This window comes from Marmota monax, unplaced genomic scaffold, assembly GCF_021218885.2.
Source record: "Marmota monax isolate L192 unplaced genomic scaffold, Marmota_monax_Labrador192_F-V1.1 WCK01_AAM20220418_F8-fsc00009, whole genome shotgun sequence".
Classification (NCBI taxonomy): Eukaryota; Metazoa; Chordata; class Mammalia; order Rodentia; family Sciuridae; genus Marmota; species Marmota monax.
This window is the reverse complement of record NW_026694710.1, coordinates 9,142,729-9,160,182: the sequence shown is the minus strand read 5'-3', so window position 1 is coordinate 9,160,182 and position 17,454 is coordinate 9,142,729. Positions and strand designations below refer to the sequence as shown.

The 17,454-nt window shown below is 46.1% G+C and overlaps 1 long non-coding RNA gene across 4 annotated transcripts; it reads right to left on the bottom strand.

The window, feature by feature from the left end:
* Positions 1 to 6,716: 6,716 nt before the first annotated feature.
* LOC124078780 (uncharacterized) lies at positions 6,717 to 14,735 on the bottom strand. 4 transcript variants are annotated; one of them, XR_009224803.1, is made up of 5 exons: positions 14,495 to 14,735; positions 14,244 to 14,414; positions 12,775 to 12,897; positions 9,037 to 9,617; positions 6,717 to 7,616 (listed from the first exon to the last, which is right to left on the bottom strand). It is a non-coding gene; the product is annotated as an uncharacterized LOC124078780 (long non-coding RNA). The 4 variants fall into 4 exon arrangements; XR_009224801.1 differs by having other exon boundaries at positions 9,047 to 9,617; XR_009224802.1 differs by lacking the exon at positions 6,717 to 7,616 and having other exon boundaries at positions 9,047 to 9,435; positions 14,495 to 14,732.
* Positions 14,736 to 17,454: the final 2,719 nt, after the last annotated feature.

Below are 17,454 nucleotides of genomic sequence, written 5' to 3'. Positions count from 1 at the left end.
CAAACATATAAATGACAAAGCCTTGGCCTCAGGAACAGAGAGTTTGAAACTGACCTTGTGACTTAAGAGTTCTTAAGTGTCGCTTGGGGGGGGGGGGGTAGAATGCAGGTGGCGGCCTGTCTGTGTCTCAGAAGGGAACAGAACAAGGGAGAGTGGCTGGAGCCACAGGAATCAGCCTGGGTCTTGCTTCCAGTTGTCCCTTGCCCATTTGTGGCAAACAGTGCATTGGGAGGGATTAGCAGGGAGTAGGAGTGGGTGAACAGATGCAACAGATTAGAGAGGAAATCTGTTCCTGGGTGGCTCTTGGCAAGCTGGTGGGGCTGCTGGCAGAACAAGGGAGGAAAGAGGACGACTGGGGAAAGGGAGAAGAGGCAAATGTCTCCATTTCACTTCTGATTTTGCAAACATCAAAAATCTTGTTCCTTTTTCCGAACAAGAAACTTTGCTGGCATGTCCAGATAAACTCTAGGTAAATGATAAGCAAAGCAAAGAGGGCGCATGGAGAAAGGGAACAAAGGGAATTTTCTGGAACCCAAGTGACATTCATTCAGGAGCAGGCTGACTCAGCGTTTTCAATGCCTCTTTTATGGGACTTGTCTTTGAGGATCCAGTGAGTGCACTCAAAAAAAAAAAAAAAAAGATGCGTTTCTCTGATATTAAAAAAACATGTAGCTGGTGCCAGATCTTAGGCATTGGCCTTGGCATCCAGAGTCTCTGAAATGCGACACCCTTCGTGGCCTCTCATCCAGAGGGAGGGAGCTGGGCAAACCTAAGCTAAATGACAATGTGGGAGAGCTGGGGAGCACCGTGGTCTCTGGGTAAGTGTCCTTGCTCTCACAGGCCTGACAGCCAGGCGTGGGGAGGCCAGCTTGGCCAGAGCAGCTGCAGAGGAGGCCAACAGGGCCGGGGGCCTTCCCTTCTCTTGCCTCCACTGGCCCTCAACTTCGTGCCAGGACTCCACTGCCCCAGCGCTCTCCCTGGGTGCCTTACATGGAGCTCTCAAAGAAACCGGAAATGGCAAGATTTATTTTATTTAGAAAGGTTGAAGAGAAAAAATTTAAAGCCAATTTAAATATTTACTCGAAGAGGAGATGGACCGACAGCTGAAACTTCTAACCTAGACTTAGCACAAGAAGTGGAAAGTCGCTTTTCTGAAGCAAGCTGTGGGGAGGAAAGAAATCCCCACGCTGAAAGAAAGAAGGAAAGGAGGCCTGAGGTTCTTGAAAGCGGCTCAGGGCTTTGATCAAGTGGCCTAAGTCCTTCCCCTGGATGCTGACAGTCCCCAAGAGATGTTGGGCAAATCACTTGGCTCCTCTTGGCTCCTCTGGTGTTCTCATCTGAAAGGTGGAGGGAGCAGCACTGACCTCACAGAATCCTTAGAAGATTTAAAACAAAGCAGGGTAAAGTGCTGGCACTTAAAAATTGCTTAGTAATAGTGAACCATCACCAATTCACATTAGTCCTGTCCAAAGGACAGATTCCTGAGCCCTCTGGTATGAACAATCAGGGGTCTGTATTTTGAACATGCTGTCTGGGGGTTTCTACTGGGCAACCAGGTCTGGGAACACAGTCCTGCAGTCCCAGGTGGCTGTGGCCAGCAGGATCCTCAGTCTAGGTGGCCTCCTTCAGATTCAGTCCCCTGGCTCCAGAAATAATGGATCCCCAACAGGCCCGTGAAACAGCCTTTGTCTGCCACCGCTCCTCCCTGGCCTGTCTCCCTGAGGGTGTCCTCGTCCATCCAGTCACTCAGACCAAAAGGGAGTGCTTTCTTTTGCCCTCTGATCCTTCACGGTTATCAGTCAGTTCTGCCAGCAGCACCCAGTTTGCGCTTGCCACCTCCACCTGTGCCCACTGAAGTCCATTCTCCCTTCACGGACAGAGACCTTACAGAGGGCAAGTCAGCCCCAGGGCTCCACTGCAGGAGAATGTTCAAAGTATTAGATGCAGGCTCCTCCGCACAGGCTCAGGGCTCTTTCTCTCTGACCTCACCTGCCTCTGGGCTGCCTGGCACTGGGCTCCACCACAAGGGGCCTCCTTTCTCCCCCTCAAAAGCATGCCAAGTTGGTGCCTACCTCACTGGCTTTTGCTCTAGCCTGGAACATTTGTCTTCCTCCCATCTGGTCCCTAGCCTTCCCATAGTTGCTGCTTTCTCCTGAGCTAAGTCTCCACTTGGAAGCCACCTCCTCAGAGAGACAAGCCCTGACCTCTACTGCCCAAAGAACCAGCCCTGGGACCTTTGGCATGCTATCTACCTCTCTGAAACTCAGTCTTCTCATCGGCAAAGTAGGGTAATAATAATAGTACCCAGCTCTTAGGGTTATTATGAGGCTTCAAACAAGTTTAAATGTCCATATCTTAAAATTATGTCAGATGCTTAGTAAATGTTCAATTACTGTAAGGCATTAGCTCATGGAATTGCAAATGATTCATGTGTGTGATCGCAGGGGTTTTGCTCATCTTTATATCCAGGCCAACTGGCAGGATGCCGGGCATGAAGAAGTCACCTGTCCCGGGTTGCACAGTGTCCTCTCCGCCAAATTCATGTCCACACAGAACCTCATAATGTGCCCTTATTTGGACAGAGTCTTTGCAGATGCAATTAGTTAAGGTGAGGTCATACCCTAGGTATAGGCCGGGCCCTAAAACCAATGACTGGTGTCCTTAGAAGAAGGCCGCGTGAAGACACACAGAGACACAGGCACAGGGGAGAGAAGGCTATGTAGGGACCAAGGCCAAGACTGAAGTTATGCAGTTACAAGCCAGGCAGCCTCCAAGATCGTCATCAAAAGCCTGAAGCTAGGAAGAGGCAAGGAAGCTTCGTCCCCGAGAGCCTGCAGAGAGTGTAGTTCGGGCAGCAATTTGATTTTGAACTTCTGCCTTCCAGAACTGTGAGAGAATACATGTCTGTTGTTTCAAAACGCCAAGTTTGTGACCCTTTGTTATGGCAGCCCCAGGAAACCAGCACGACACCCAGTAACTGGGGAGAGTGAGGGAATCAGATACTGTCTCAGGACGCTCTGAATCCCCCAGCAAGGCCAAGGTTTCCCTTCTCCTTTATCCTGTCACATTCCCAAGGAGCATATCAGGGTGCTAACAGAGAAGGCTCCCTCAGAAGAGAGTGGGGATCCAGGGCTCCCACCACCTCGACTTAGAGGCGAGACAGTCAGTACCCCCGCCTTCTGCCAAGGGCATTTCAACATGACCTAAGATTCCAGAACCACCACCTGCCATCCAATATCCTCCTCCAAGCAGAGAGGAATGCCTTCCATCACCAACTCCATTTAGGCCCTGCCATTGTTTGGACAGTAGGAGTGCCCATGTGCTAGGTGCAGGGCACACACTGAGCCCCCCAGCCCTGCCTCTCTGGGGACATCTCACTTCCTCTCTCAAACCTTGTCTATTTATAGATGTATTGAGCTTGGTCGTTTTCCCAAGGGGGTAATTTTGCAAAGATAAAAATGGCTCAGAAAAACCACAGACCAAAATAATGTTTCTGACTAGAACCAGCCACCCCTCAGGTTGCCACTTGCTGGGCAAGTTCATTCTGTCCATCCACACGTGACACTATTAATTCACCAGGGACATGAAAGCACTCAGCTCCTCTAGGAGTCTCTCTCTCTCTCTCTCTCTCTCTCTCTCTCTCTCTGTCCCGGATTCCTGACCTTTCAAGGTCAACCCCTATGTTCTAGAGGCGAGGCCAGGGGTTGAGATATATTTATCTATAGAATATGTCAGGTTATAGGACAAAGCAGACTCAGAAACAATTACAGCTGATCTAACTCCAGGCCAGGCACAATTAACTTCATTCAGTGTTTATTACAACCTTCCAATGAGGACTCTTAACTCCTCCTGGGGACGGAGGCACAGGGGATTGACTAGCTTGCCCAAGTTTACATGGTGAATAAGCGGTAAGTGGCAAGCCAGAGACTGATGGCAGGTGGTCTGTCTCCCATGCCCAGGTTCTTCGTCACTGATGACAGTGAAGCTGAAGGGCACATCTCTGCAAGAAGCAACATCATGTTATCATAAAGGGACCAATTTGATTCCTCTCAGTGTGCTTATCCTTATTTGTTGCATTTCTAAAAATAAGTAGTACAGATTTTCTGAGCAATAATCCATTTATTCAAGCAGAATAATTTGAAATTTGGCGTTAATATGACATAGATTGCATTCCTGACTCTGTCCCAAGAGCTGTGTGAGTTTGAGCAAGTTATTCATCCTCTCTGAACCCTGATTTCTCCATCTTTAAAGGGGTAACATACACATGTAGCCTGGCACACAGTAGGTATCCATGATTTTAGCTCTTTCAGCCTCCCTCTGCCCACGTAGATTTTAGATGAAACTCCACATTTAAGGAGATAGAATATTTTCATCTTAGGTCAAAAGTGGCACGTCAAGTCAGATCATTATTAAGAAATCTGAAGCTAAAAGGGACACCAGAAATCAAGGAGTTTGGCTGCTGACTTAAAGCCAACTAAACTATCACTGTTGTGGTAAATATGAATGATTTGGTCATTGCTGAGCAGCAGTTACTTCTTATTTGTTGAAAAGACATGATGTACCGAAGTGAGCGCTGGGCTTTGGTTGCAAACACAACATTGGGACTCCTGGCTCGACAGAGAATGGATGTGAGCACCTGCTCTGCTCAACAGGTCCGATTATTCTGGGGCCAAAGAAATGCAGGGTCTTTGAAGAAATTCGCGTTAAGTGGTGAGGAGCTCACAAATAAAGGCACAGCTGGGTGATGTGGTGCCTTGTCATGAAGCAGTGACTGTCCTGGTGGTGTGGATACCTGTGTGGACACTGCTCAGTGTGCTGCTCCCTTCCCTCCCTGCTCCATGCCCTGGGAGATGCTGCTCTTGACCAGCCATGTCCGAGGGCTTCCTTGTCCTCTGTGGCTGGGAAACTGGGCGAGAGCCGGGACACAGTGTTTCTGCCTTCAGCTTCCTGCCAAGCAAGCTGAAATTTGGCAGGGCTGCGATTTCGACCTGCTCAACTCCTGTTGAGCAACCTCTTCCCCTGACTCCAGCTCTCACCGTCGACCAAGTAGGTTAACTGAGAGCCGATCCCAAGAAGGACTGATTACCAGGAGCAGCGAAGTGGGTCAGGGGAAGGAGGGCAAGCAGAGCAGTGAGCGATGGGCATGAGCATGGCTGAGCTGCGCAGCTCCGATCTCTGGGAAACTATGGGACATTGTCCCACCCGAGTCGGGAGGAGACCAGGCCCCCTCCTCTAGGAACCTAGGAGCGTGGCCCTCAACGCTGTAATCCCCCGGCCAACCTCTCTTCAGTTTTGCCCTTGAGTCTTTGCTGCCCTGACCCATAACAAGAGTGAAGAGCCAACACGGGCCATGTTTCCCACATTATTCTGTCTGAATCAGCAGATGTAGCAGATGCCTTTATCCCCGGTGTCCCTCCTCACCCGCTGTTCCTGTTCGTGGCCACGGCTTCTCCAGGCACCTCTGACTGTCTGCCTGAAGGAGAAGGGTTTTCCCCTGTGTACTTTCAATAGGGCAGGTGTCAGGGAAGGTGAGTGACACCCAAGAGAGCAGCCCTCAACCATGGCTGGGGGGAGCTGGAGGGTGGGACCCCAGCCTCTTCAATCCTTGGGTGGGGTGACGCTGAAACATGTTCTTCCGTTTTGCAGAGGTCTGACCTGGGCTGCTCACAGCAGCGACCTGCTTCTCAGTGTCCTCTGCCTTCCCTTTCCTGACCCACGTCCTGACCCACCTCCCCACTGGGCTCTGTGAGCTTTATGCTATGACACAAAATACCTGACAGAAGCTACGTATGAAGATAAAAAGGGTATTTAGCTCACAGTTTTGGAGGTTCAAGTCCAAGACTGAGCAGTCCTATTGCTTTGGGACTCTGGTGACCAAAAACAGGGTGTCAGATAACAATGGCTAGAACACATGAGTGAGTGGTCACATCATGAGGTAGAAGAGGCAGGGGTCCCACGAGCCCTCTGGAAAGCATGCCTCCATTGTGCTGAGGCCCTCCCTCTTAGGTTTCCCACACCGTACAATCCCACAGTGTGCTATTTTACATATGGCCCTGTGGGGGACACTCATGCACGTCATAGCACACACTCCCCTAACAGTGCTCAGGATCATCTCCTGATGAACCTACTTGCACTTGGGACTTTGTCTCAGAATCTGCTTTGTGAGACCTCAACCTGAGAAACCCGGAACATAACTCAAGTCCCCTCTGTACAGGTCACTTAGGAGGCACTGTGAGCTCAAATGCCTCAATTCCTCAACGAGGTTTGTAAGACCCTTCATGATCAGGCCTCTGCTTGCTCTCAGGCTCCCTCTTCCCCGTCCCTTCTCCTGCACACTCCCCGACTTGACTTCTCTATGGCAGCCACGCTCAACTCTTTGCAGTTCTGGGAACACATCCTGATCCTCCAGTTCTGGCCCCACGCCATGACTGTTCTCTCTGCCAGGAACACCCTTCACCCACTGTTGAGTCGTGTACCTCCCACTTGTCTCTGAGGTTTCAGCTTTCCTGACCACCCCCAGCAGACTCCAGAGCTGGTTAACGTGTCCCTCTTTTGTGCTCTTGGGCTGTCTTGTTCGGATGTTGCCCACTTTCTCACAATTTCTAGACTAGAAACTCCAGAGCGCACAAACTCTTATTTATCTTCAGACTCCCAAGCCGAACACTGTACTACGCAGAGTAGGTTTTTGTAGGTAGGATGAATTAATGAAAAAGTAGTCAATGGACAAATCATTTAATTTTGTAAAGGGATTAAATTCTTCCAAACAAGGCAATAGGGTGACTATTATGAGGAAAGTCCAAACCACTCTGCAGGCAGCAAGAGAGAGAAGATGGCAACAATTGCTTCCTTAAAAGCAAGGTGAGCATCGCCCTGGAAGGTCTTGAAGGATGGTGGTGGCTTGGTAGAGGAACTGGAGGTGAGGAGCCGGGAAAGGAAGCGTCCCAGAGACAGGGAACCCCGAGTGCAAAGTCCTCAGGGAGGACTTTTCTGAGCCAGCTGGCTAGAGAGTGCTGATCCAGGCAGCAAAAGTGTGGGGTGCCTGGCACAGGCCCCAGGAGCAGCCAGTAAGGCATAGGTGGGGTGCTTCCCTGGCCACGTCGTCCCAAGCCAGTGACTTCGCTTATTGTTTCATCTGTGACCCTCCCCCAACACTGCCATCTTCCCTTCCTTCCTCAGCTTCCTCTGTTACTGGGTGAGGCTTCCTGTTAAGTCGTTCTGAGAACTGTGGTTTTCAGAGCTTTGGAGACCAGGAATTCCTGCCAGCAAAATCACCACCAACGATTCTCACTGAATTCCAAGAAGCCATTCCTCACTCTGCTGAGCCTGGGCATAGCAGAGGACGCCACTCCTTTGGGGTGCAGAGATGCGAGATGTCCTCTTCACCTTCAGGGGCCCATCCTTCACAGGTCGCTCAAGGCCACTCAGGAAGAGTAGTGTGGAATCCCGTGTCTGTTGCCGGATCATAAGCACCAGGATGCTTGCTATTTAAAGGAATCCTGCTGTGAATCATTTCCAGGACACAGACTCTGTTTAAAGTGAATTGCCATCCTCTTTTGTTGATAATTTAATTGAAGTTGATAATTTTTGAAAACAATATAAGGCCAATTCTCATTTTTCTAGAATCCAGAAAACATACACATGGATAAGTCGGTAGGAAAAGAAAAATGATCCAACGACAACCAGTGTTCACAATAATGACCTTAAAATTCAATTTTGAGGGGCAAGTTGAACACCCACATTCATGTGGTAGCAAACACTAACCTGAACTAATGAGAAGTTATTTATAATCAATATTTATCTCAGAGTGAAGATTTATAACTTTTGCTGCAGAAATCTGCACATGTTTTATTCCAGGGTTCTGCTGGGCAATATTATGTAATACACAGTTTATGCATCTTTTTTTCTTTGTATCTTTGTATCTTTCTAGAATACAAAATATCTAGAATACAAAATATCTAGAATACGAAGTATCTTTCTAGAATACAAAATATTCTGAATTTTAGAGCATATCTGGCCCACAGGGCTGAGCTGGTGTAAATCATGTTCAACTTAATTTTAGTTTTAGACATTTTCTAGACTTCCAATTTTGTGAAAGTTGGGCGCTAACAATTTCCTTTTTATTGCCGCACTTCTTACCCACTTGCTCCAGGATCTGTACCCCACCCCCCTGCCCCACCCAGAAGAGGAAGAACCTTGTGGATGGTCTTTCACTGACTGGCTCCCAAAGGGGCCAGCTCCAGCTCAGGGCCAACAGGGAAGGAGGCAGGTGTTTCCTCCCTTCTTCCTCCTCTCTTGAGCGTCCATTGCTGGCACTACCTGCCTGGCTTCCCAAGTCGCTGCTGCCAGGAACCCTGACCTTTGCAGCTCTAACATCCAGTGATCTGTGGAACCCTGAACCCTCCCTTTCTGCCTTTGGCTCTTAGGCATAGTAACTGCTCCCCACTCCTTCAGGCTCTGAGTGCTTCAACCACCTCGTTTGTCCTCTGCGCACTGCCAGCCTTGTAAGCAGCCCCTGGTTAGAGTCTCTCCCTCCATCTACCCCATGAAGAGTTTCCTGCTGCACATCAACTGGAGTGACAGGTCAGAGAGTCCTTGCAGTACCCAGGGAAGGGCACAAGTCAAGAGCCCACATTGGAGGTTAGGCTGACTACGGGCAAGTCACTTCACTTCTCGGTCCTAGATTTTCCTATCGGTATAGAGGGGACAGTGATTCCTATTTCCTAGTGATCTGTGATAAAAAGACAAATCAATGTATGTGAAAATGTTCCAGCAACTCTAAACTGGAATGCAAGAAACTTAAGAGCTCTTAAGAGAGTAAAATATTTGATTATTCCAAATATCCTATCCCCAACTTCTCTGTGCAAAAGGGCATTAGCTTTGTTTTTTAGCAAGGTATTCTGATGCACTGTGCTAGGACTGCAAGGGGCTCCAGGGGACCACTCCTTCCTATTTGTCTATTGCAGGACACTGCTGTCCTTTGCTGCCTGTGCTTAACCTTATGCTGGGAGTGTTTGGGCTTCTGTGCTTGAATCTCACCCGCATTCACCTGCTTGGGCTTGTCCACGTTCCACCATGCTGCATTTGGAGTTTCATGTCCATTGTTCTTCCATACCTTCCACATTCTGTCCAGTGTTCTGGTTGCTTGATCTGCTTTAAAGTCACGGGCTCCCCAAGAGCCTCAAGTCTTTTTAATAAGCAAAGAGCTCTATTTAGCAAGAACTCTCTGGCTCACTAACATTCTTTTCACCTCCTCATCCCAAGACTATCTTAAGCAGGAATCTCCCACGGATGGCTTTTACCAATAAGAAATCGTTGTCTTGGCTTTGGAAAAATTTACATCAACGTTTTGTGGCCAAAATGCACCAAAAAGAAATTTAACTCTCTCCGTTTTTTTAATCATATAAGCTTGGCCTTCAAAGCAGGACTTTTCCTGAGCTGGTCATTGCAGCACCACATGGGTGTGTCCCATAGAAGAGAACAATCAACAAGATTAAGTTACTTTGAGTTCTTAATTGATTTTCCAGAATTTCCTCTTCCTATCACAAAACACAGCTTTCTGAGCAACATAGAAGCCTCACTCTGCTGGGGGTAGAGAGCTTTACTGAGCAAAATACATTCTGGAAATAAAGATGATGTCATATGTAAATGACTAATAGATACTTTTAGCCTCCTACTATTTACCTTTATCAACCCTGATGCCAAAACAGGCATGGTCTTCATGTTACACACTTCAAGGATTGTTCAAATTTTTTTTGATTCCTGGAGTCTTGTCATACCCAATATGAGCTAGAAATGAAGAGGGCATTCTCCACAACGTGGCATTGGCCAGGCTAATTATGGGTAATTGTAGTTAATTACTATAACTTGGTACAATTTTCTTTCTTCTTGATAATATATAGTTATACCTTTTTAAAAGTTAATCTCTTTTGAGTAAGAGATGGCAGGACAGACACCTCTAAGTGTGTGGTAGCCTGATGGGGAGCCCTACGAATTATTAGCTTCTAGACATGTGACTGTGTTTGCCTCCCTCTCCCAGGACCCACAGGGTGATAAAGCGCCCTAGGTGTGAGTCAAACTGCATTGAAGTTCCGTTCAGCAGAGCTCTGGCCCCAGGCCTTCCAGGGAGGGTTAGCAAACTTTTCCAGTGAGGGCCAAATATATTAGGCTTTGTTGTCACTGTGGTCTCAGTTCCAACTTCTGAGCTGCGGTTGCAGTGCCAAAGCAGTCACAGACAATAGGAAAGCAAGCAAAGGGGGGTGGCCATGTTCCAATAAAACTTTATTTATAAAAACAGGTGTTGGGCTAGATTTGACCTAGGGGCTTTTAGGTGGCCAACCCCTGCTTTACTTTCTCCTAATAGAGCAGTTGCTACATTGTACCCTAACTGTGATCTCCTCCATAAACCCGTGTACTTTTTTTTTAATATAAAGAATCCATTAAACATTTTCAAACAGGAAGTCCAACCTATCAGAAAGATAACTGACTTGGCAAAAGTCATCAGTGAATACAAAAGTGGGAGAGATTAATGTGAAGTAGGATATCTACATAATCTCCGATATCTCTCCACAACACTCCATTAATTACAAAGAGGAACATGGCAACTGCACAGTGGAGAAAGCTGACAGAAAGTGCCTCGATCAGGTAACCACAGTTCATACACCTGATGAGATCAAGCAACACCATGGACCTGATTCCTGTGATTTTCCTGCCCAAAAGATAAATAGCTGGAATCAATCATGAGAACACATCAAACAAACACAGACTGAGGGACAGAACACATAATATTTGGCTATAATCTTCACAAACATCAAGGTCATGGCAGATAAAGACTGAGGAACTGAACCAGAGAAGAAACATGACAAATGAATACAGCAATGATCTGGGACTTCGCTTTCATAAAGAACTCTGTTGGGAAGGTCGACAAAACCCACACCAAGTTCATAGATTGAATAGCATTTTGTTTCAAAGCTAATTTCCAGATTCCAGTCACAGTACAGTGGTTATGTCCTTGTTTTCAGAACAGATGCCTAAGTACTTACAGGTAAATGGGCACATTGGCTGCAAACATGGGGACCAATCATTTGGTTTCCCTGAGATGGACTCCCAATGTTAAAATCTGGAAAGTCCCAGAGAAACTGGGAGAAGTTGATCATATTAGTAACATTGATTCTCAAAGGATTCAGGACAAAATTGTGTGTATGTGTATAAAACAAATGTGATAAATGGTAAAAACATTTTGGGTACATAAGTAAAACATTTTATACTATTTATACTATTTTATACTTCCAAGGTGTCTATGTCAAAATTATGTCAAAATTAAAAATCAAAAGGAAAAAAGTCCAACACAGTTTGAGGATATATTCTCTAAAGCAGATTCAAATTTTGTTTTTATATCATGGCAATAATTGACCAGAGTAGGCACCACACTAATCTGCATCCTTAGATTGTGGATTGTTGCTTAAATAGCCCCCATAAATACAAACCGCACCCCTTCTATGCTCCAGTTGGAACATGGGAAGTTTGTCTTAAAATATCATATTTTTGGACCCCAAAGTGTGAGGCCAGTCAGAACACAACTGAGTGTTCATTATTAGGTAACCATTGATTCTAATTGCACCCTTTCCCTCATGAAGATGCTTTCAGGTGCATAAGTACTTACAGATAAATGGGAACATTGGCTGCAACCAATCCTCACAACTACCACCTTAGGGGAGACTTTAGGAACTTTGTTGTATGGAGCAAGGAGGAATACAAGTCATAGATAACTTAAATGGTAATTCCAGTGATGGGGGAGGCTGAGGCAGGAGATTCCAAGTTCAAGGACAGCCTCCTTGGCGCTTAGTGAGCCCCTCAGCAAGACCCTGTCTCAAAAAAAAAAAAAAAAAAAAAAGGACTGGGGATGTAGCTTGGTGGTAAAGTAGCCCTGGGTTCAATCCCCAGTACCAAAACCAAAATAAAATAAGTTTCATTCAGTTTGTGTTGTATGAGTCCTTTTCTACATGTATGTGTTTAATTTCAACAAATATGTGTATGCAAAACTATATGCATATGTACACATTTGGTGTTAACAGAAAGGTCAAGGACAAGATCAAACTTTAGGGTGCATAAGCATTGCCCAGTGAACTTGTTAAAATGCATATTTCAATGTCAGGGGACCCACAAACACCTAGGATTTAAAGGCCATAAATCAAGCCATTCCCAGCAATTTCACCTAAGGGAATAAGAATTATTACTTTTAACTTTAAAATATTTTCATATTATGTGAATATCTTTACTTAAAATATTTTCATATTATGTGAATATCTTTAAGCAGGCATGTACTCCTTTCCTACTTTTAAAATGTGTTTGTAACCCCTGCCCAATGCCAGTCCTGTTCCCACAGGCCTGCAGCTGCCTGGCACATTCCTGACACTGCGGTAGGCATCATGGAAGCCGAGCCCCAAAAGGCCTCTGTAAAGGTGCGTCCTCCCCAACCTCAGGTGTATGGTTAAGCCTCAGGCTTAGCGCACATGAACAAAAATCATCTGTGCTTCTGGAAACAATGGCTGTGGTATCCCTGAAGAAATGGGTGCCAGGGAGACTGACGCTCAACAAGCAAAGGCAGGCTGTGACCTCCTGAGAGAGCCCCTGGAAGCAAGGGCACAAGAAATCCCCAGTAACTGGTTCGTAAAACAAAAGGGTGGCTAGATCTTTTTCTGCATCAGTGTTTGCGAGTAGCTTGCTTTCATCCTGGGTGTGTGTCCTCTCCCAGGACAGCAGGCTTCGGAGACTCACGTGTGGACGTGGCACGTGGGAGGTCAAGGCAGGAGGGTGAAGGTCCACTGGGGAGGGCCTGCTGGTGTGTTCAGGGTCCTGGAGCACCTTTCCAGCTCTGGGGTTGTTTTGATTCTGTGTGCTCTGGATGAAGTATGGGATAGTGGAGAGGGGTGGGAAGTGTCAGCACAGAACCAGTAAGAATTCATAGTCTCAGCCTCTTATGATTTCTCAGTGTCTCCACCACACACAGCTGTCCACTGCCTCTCGTCTGGGTGACTGCAGCAGCTCTACAGTCATAGCCATCACAGTGCAGAAACTATGGATTTCCTGTTTATTGTTCCTGCTACCTTTGTGGGATTGACACTATAGCCACAGGCACCTTTTTAACCTAGAAATCAGATTCTGCCACCCCTTTGCCTCTGTGGCTTCCCATCCCACTCAGAATCAACTCCTTACAATGGCTCACGAGGCCCACCTCATCTGCCTGCTGATCCCTCTCTCCCCTTATCCCTGCTGGTCTCAGCCTTGCTTGCTCCTCTGCAACTGCCCTCCCCTCTCGCTGCTCCTCAGACTACCCAAATGCTTCCTCCAAAAGCTCCTGGAATGTAATAGGCCCAAAGCTTTCTGTTGCTTGGGTACTGAATGATCTGGAATTATTCTCCTCAGGCTTGTGAGCCCCAGTTCCTGCGGTACACTGGTGTAGGGATGCAAGGGTGATGTGGTACATGGACAGAAGGACTTTTGCAATCAAGCATAGGCATGCTTGTCAGTAAGCCACCAGAGATCCCAGTCTAGGACTGCCTCCCTGTCCTTTGTTTCTTTTGAAGGTCTCACCTCACATCTTTGCACAGAGATTTGAATGCACTTATCTTCCACATGAGACATCATTTTGGCAGAAATTTTTTTGAAGTAATATTATAATGATGCTTTTGAAATCATTTGGCAGTGAGTGATTCATTTAATTTGCAATTGGCTCTGATTCTCAGCAGTCATCATACACTTGGGAATTCTTTTAAAGTGAAATAAAATCTAACCTTAAAGTTGTTTTGAGATGTAATGAAATTTGTACCAACAATCAATTCAACAGCGAATGAAATTGCTATAGTTCTATGCTTCATATGCATTTACTTAAGCACTTACTAACTTGGGTTTTGTAGCACTCTTTGTGTAGTTTGCAGCAATAGTTGTTTTCTTTTGAGATTCAGATGCATTTACGGGCTCCTGGAATCTCACGGGACCTGGGTCTTGGACCTAGAAAATCTGGCAGATAAAACACTCCTGGTGGGAATCAGATGAGAAAAATCAAGTCTCACTTTTACTGCCTATAAAGGCAGGTCCTGGAGTGCTGGTGAGATTGCTGGGAAAATTTGTGACTGTGCTGAGAAGTCAGAAGCCAGGACTTTCCACAGGAGGTGCTGGAAGTCCTTGTCCCTGTCTACTCATCCTACATAGGCCTCCTGGGTCCCCATTCTCCCAATGTGGCATACCTTCTGTGGCCAAGTAGATGACTTCCTTCGGTGTCCCTCCTCTCTCCAGTACCGCCATCATCATCTCCTGGGCCCTGGTGGCAGAAATGTGCTCACTGACATTTCATGATGCTTTTGCAGAATTTTGTTGACTCATGTGAGACAAGATGGGAAATTTTTCTGCAGCAGTTGCTACATGGAAAACAGATCAGTTAGTCACAACATGTGCCAAGTCCCGCTGTTGTCTGCATAGAGCATTTTAATCACTTAACCTTCACAGCTGTCCCTCATTTGCAGTGACATTCGCCTTGGAGATTTTCCCTGTTAAGCTGTCCGTTGCTGAGGTCTTCTTGTTATCACATCAGAGCCTGGCTCTGGGAGGATCCTTCCAAACAGCTTTCTGGAAACGAAAAGAAAACATCTCATTCTTAGTCTGTGCCTTCTCCAAAAGCAAGTGACTGTCCGAGTGGACAGATGTCACCCAGAGCAGACACGGATCATTTTGTTTGTTTTTCTTGCTAACCCAGCACGACTTTGAACCCACTCTGTAAATAAGAGGAGCACCAAACTCTCCACACTTCCTGCTTTCCTCCCAGTGTGCTGACATTTCAAAGCTCCATATGTTTCCCTAAACAAAGTTTCATGTAAATACATGAAAAAAATAAAATTCCCCTTTTTCAGGTTATTAGAGCCCAGGAGAAGAGAAGCAGCCTGTGGGCTCTGGAGGGTCCTTACAGGGTATTCTGGTCATTTCTGCCCCTGTTCATAGCAGCAGCCCTTTTGAAAGGTTCAAAATTGACATGTGTAGGCTGGGGTTTTGGCTCAGTGGTAGAGAGCTTGCCTAGAATGTGTGAGGCACTGGGTTCGATCCTCAGCACCACATTAAAAAAAATAATAATAAACAAAATCAAGATATTGTGTCCATTTACAATTAAGAAACATTTTTTTAATTGATGTGTGGTTAAAGACCTATGGTAAATTTACACTTCTTCAACGGGGATACACTAGTCCACAAGTGAGAAATCTTTTCAATAGATATTTACCATGCAGAAATTAAAAGTAGCTAGGGTTTAAAATATGTCAGAGCCCTCTAGAATTGGGCTGGATATTTGCTGGTTCCCTGTGTAGCACAAATGACTTCCTACCCTGCCTGGCTTGTCCTTGGGAAGATGCCCTCTTCTGTTCACAGTGGTGTCTGGATGGGACTGACTCTGCCCAGGAATGAACTCTACCTGCCTCAAGCCAATTAGCACACCTCCTCCTTCTGGCCAGCCACATTGGTCAGGGATGGGCCTATGATCCAATCTGGGCTAATGAAAGAGGTGACGATCTCAAAGACTTGTATGGAAAACCCTGAAAGACAGTCTCTGTCCCTGGGTGACACCTGGCAAAGTATGGAGATATAAGGATCGGACCCTCCCAGAGATCTGTTACTGTGGGGAGAGAACCCAGAGTTGCCAGGGGACTTTTGGTGGAGTCTGGCGATGAAGCAGCACCCCTGCAGAGACAGGAAGAGGCAGACCCTGGGTGGCTGAGGCTCACTGGGAGCCAGTCCTAATTCTGGAATTGCAGTTATGGGAGCCAATATATTCTGTTTCCTGTCACTTGCCACCATAAGAGACCTACATGGTGCAAGGCTGGGAATGCTCTTCCCAACCAGGCTGAGCCAGCGTCTGAACAAAATGCAATCTGTGGTCCACGTGTTTTGTTTCTTTGTTGCTGTGGTCTGTGATCTCCCTGGCATCCCTCCCTTATTCCTTTTTCATGGAACCCTGTGGGCTCTTAGGGAGACTCCTTGCTCCCCTCTGACTGCATACCATCTAGACAGCCCCACATCCTGGCTTCAGTGATGGGCCCATGACCCAGGCAAAACCAACTGGGGCATTCCATTCTCAGGGCAATTTTCTTAGACCAGGGATGAGGTGCATGATCTCAAGATGGCCGGTGAAAATAGGGCCCAAGGCCTTTATTTTAACTCTTGTTGAAAAGGCAATTGGCAGAGTTTGCCAAGGATAGACAGATGATGGGACTGACTCTGGAACATTTTCATGGACATGTTTGCCACAGCCACATGGGAAGAACATTCTTGGAAATGCAACAATAAGGAGGACAGACAGACGAGACATCAAGAGACAGTGGGAGAGGGACCAAGTTCTAACAACACTGTGCGAGGCCTGCACCCAGCCATAACTGAAGAATGTTGCTATTATTTATTGTTTACTATTATGAACATCTGTGTTGATAAACCTTTGCCCACATGCATGGTCATTCCTGAGAATAAGTTCACATGTCCATATGTATAATATATTATTAGGATTCTTTTTCAATTTTTTTGTTTAAATAATGTTTACATGAACATGTGTATATATTCCTTTGTGTAGAACAAACTCTAGAATTTGAATTGCTGAGTAAGAGGCTATGTTTGCTAAGGCTTTTGATACACATGGCAATGTTACTCTGCACAAGATTATCTGAATTTGTCCCTCTGTAGCTCCGCTGCATACACTGGCTATTACTGCTACCTCAATTACTAATCAAGATGAGCATATTTTGCAGAGATAGGAAGAGCTATTTATATTACGACATTCTTGATTTGTCTCTTGATACCAAAAGGTTTGGGATTGTTTTGCTGTTCTTCCAAAAGGACCTGGATATATAAAGGTCTGTCTCAGTATTCACTTCTGGTATTTTTCCAATGATATTTTCTGTTTGTGCATAAAGAAAAATTCCAGACCCTGGTTAGAAACACTCATTGTCCATTGTTTCTGAATATTTACTGCCAATTTTCTCTTATCACTGATCTGACCTACCATAAGTTAAATAAAATGACCTGAGAGGTACTGTTGTGTAGCCATAGTAGGTTAAAAGGTTAAATCCCACCTTATTATTCAGCATTTCTGTGACAACTACGTAAAATTACTTAAAAATCTCCATAACTCCTTTTCTTCATTCATAAAATGAGGATAATTGTACCTACATTATTGGATTGTTATGTTATCAGTAAGATTAGTAAAGCCCTTGTATCAGGGTCTGGTACAAGTTAAGCCCTTAATAAGCATTAACTAGCCAGGCTTAGTGGTGCATGGCTATAATCCTGCTACTGTGGACACTGAGGCAGGAGGATCACAAATGTGAGGTCAGCCTCACCAATGCAGGGAGACCCTGCCTCAGAATAAAACCAGAAGGGCTGGGGACGTAGTTCAGTGGGAGGGCACTTGCCTGGCAAGTACCA